Below are 2977 nucleotides of genomic sequence, written 5' to 3'. Positions count from 1 at the left end.
ACACACACACACACACACACACACACACACACACCCATATGGATTTAAGGAAACATGAAGAAACTGAAGAATCATATTGGTAACAAACTCACTGGATGACACAGGAAGACAGTGCCTTATAAAGTTCCCTCCACTTCCCCTACCGCTGCTGTTTTAATCAAACAATGACAAAATGTCGAATGACTGGTCAGAGGTCATATTTTGATAGCTAAACCGTTCAGCTGAGTCCTGTGCTATGTAATCTTATATAATCATTTTGCTTCCACATTTTTTTAAAAAAAATTTAGAGTCCTCTAGATTGCAAATAGGTTTCTAATTACATTGTTTAAAGTTTTCCTGTGGCTATAATGACCAATGGTTTTGAGGATCATTCTTTGTATGTTAAACAATAGAAATCCCAAGCGTGGCCATAAATATTAATATCATGAAACACCTTAGTTGGAGCTTAGCCCATTAGACCAGGAAGGTTATCAACCACGACAAAGTCTTTGGGACTGAAGTTATGAAGTTTATATCCTGTCACACAAGATAACATGACACATTTAATACTTATTGAGTACCTCCTCTGGCCACCTGCTGTTCCGGGGACTTGTAAGGACCAGAGCAGATGCGTCTATCCCTGTGGAGATGTGATTCCAGTGGGAGAGACAGATAATGAATAAGATAAGCCAATTACATACGTTTAATTGACTTGATTAAACATATGCTAGAGATGGTGCCAAGAAAACTAAATTAAGTAGAGAATGGGGCTAGGACAGGAGGTATTCCCCCGCAGGGCCAACCTGGCCTACTGAAAAGATGGCTGCTAAGCAGGCATCATAAGGACATTGCAGGGGGGCGGGGCAGGGGATAAGCTCTCTCCAAAGGGAACAGGAAGTACAGTAGGGCCAGGGGATATGCCCTCTCCAAAGGAACAGGACGTACATACAGGGGCCTCACTGGTGAGGGCCCAGGTCTCAAGGTTCACTGAGCTATTTGCTTGCCTTTCCACTGTGGGGCCTGGCAGCATCTTCTCTGGAGATATGGGACTCTCCCTCCAGCCCTCACTTCCTCACTGTCCTTGTCACAGTGTCATCGTCCCATGCCAGCAGAGTCTTCACAGCGGTTGCTTAGCTTGTTTCCTATGTTCCCTGAGACAGGAATCCTTCGTTGTCAGTTGAGTGTAACCTGTTCCTGGTGCTCATACTCTGTCAGACCAGCTGCTTCCTCATAAGTATTCTTGAGGTGAAGGAACCGTTCCGGTTTCTATTTTTGGTACAAGGACATGCTTGAGTCCTCCATGGCTTCTGAACAGGTCTGTTGGATATTCACAGGATAGAGGCTGCCCATGTGTTTCTGTGGAAACTCAGAGGGTAGAAGCATATGGCAGACAGCACATAGTCCCCCAGGGACTTCAACTGCAACTGTGTGAATCTCTGCACTTTCCCCCCTTCTTCTTTTTTTTAACCACGACTGCAATGGGAAGTGAAATAATTTGAAAGCATATAGAGACCATGTGGAAAAAAACAGGCCAAAAGGGTTGAATGTGGGCTGCTCATAATTGGCATGATTGGGGTATACGACCCAGTTACAAGTCTGTAGAGCAAGAAATGTGGTTGGAGATGAAGTGCTCAGAGGAGCAGTGAACCTTCTGAATGTAGCCTTGCTTATGGGGTGCTTTGTTTACATTCGCAGGAAGAGAGGGGTGTTGTAAAATATCCAGTTGTAACCTGGGCTTCAACAGGCAGCATACGGGGCTTTCTCAAATGGACATAATGTTTGGGTGATTTAGGTTCCATCAGCTACTTGGTTTAGGAGTAGGTGAGAAAGAATTAAGGAGACAGAGGTCAAGAATTCCTTCGTTGGAGAGAAAAGCACTTTAAGTGCATCATGCAACCCTTGCTCTCCCTTGAATGTAAGGAACGAATGAGAGTGGGGAGATGGATCCGTGGGTAAAGAGCCTGCCATACAAGTACTGGAACCGGAGTTCAAATCCCAAGCACCCATATAAAAAGTCAGGTGTATGGGTCAGAGTCACTGAATACCTGCTGGGTAACTAGTGTAGCATAAACAGGTAGCACTGGCTTCAACCAGACACTATCTCAAAAAGGTAAGATAAGGAGGTATTGAGGAAAGACACTCCAATGTTAACATGCACAGGCACGAGCATGAAAGATAGACAGATGGACAGACAGACATTAAAAGGGAGGAAAGGAAGAAGGAAGGAAGCAGAGTTAAGGAACCATCAGGTGAACCTGCTTCTAGAAATCACCCTGTAGAGATTTTGAAGATTCTGCCCCTGGACTTAGGCCTACCATAAACAGCCTCACTGAAGAAGTATCCCAATGCCTTCCACTTGCTAGGGGGTGCTTTGGAAAATATTTTAACATCTAGCACGTCTGTATGAAAGACTGAACCACCCCTAAGTGGATTGCTAATTAAGGCCTCTGTCGGCTGTTCAGCATGAAGGTTTAACTTGGAGCTGCCGGCTGTAACCAGCTGTGATTACGCCAGCCAGATCTACCACCTACCTCCATTACTTGAGAATTCATTCTCAGAGTAATTTTCTGGTACACAAATTTTGAGATAAAATTATTTTAGTGACTGAGTTTTTTTCTCTCTATTTCAAAATAGTGCTCAGCTAGGAAAATCAAAGAGATATTGGAGATGCTAACAAGGCTGTGGCTTGTCAGTAGAAGAAAAACAGAAGGATACAAGATATCAATATAGATCTGTTAGTGAAGACACCATCCAGTGCCCAGCTATTCACAGGCCTCCTCCCCTGCTAGCCTCACTATAGATAGAGGATAGATAGGCAGATAGTCGGATGATAGATTGATAGATAGATAGATAGATAGATAGATAGATAGATAGATAGATAGATGATAGGTAGGTAAATAAATTGGTAGGTAGACAGATAGGCATATGATATATGATAGATAGATAGACAATTAGGCATATGATAGATAGATGATAGATAGATAGACAGGCATATGAT

The 2977-nt window shown here is 43.3% G+C and overlaps 1 protein-coding gene across 2 annotated transcripts in view; it reads left to right on the top strand.

The window, feature by feature from the left end:
- Dscam (DS cell adhesion molecule) overlaps window positions 1–2977 on the top strand; it is a 566911-nt gene that overhangs the window by 530724 nt on the left and 33210 nt on the right. The gene's annotated exons all lie outside the window — the stretch shown is intronic.

The sequence above is a fragment of the Mus pahari genome, chromosome 12 (genome assembly GCF_900095145.1).
Source record: "Mus pahari chromosome 12, PAHARI_EIJ_v1.1, whole genome shotgun sequence".
Lineage (NCBI taxonomy): Eukaryota > Metazoa > Chordata > Mammalia > Rodentia > Muridae > Mus > Mus pahari.
Note: the sequence above shows the minus strand (reverse complement) of the source record. Positions and strands in the feature narration are given on the sequence as shown.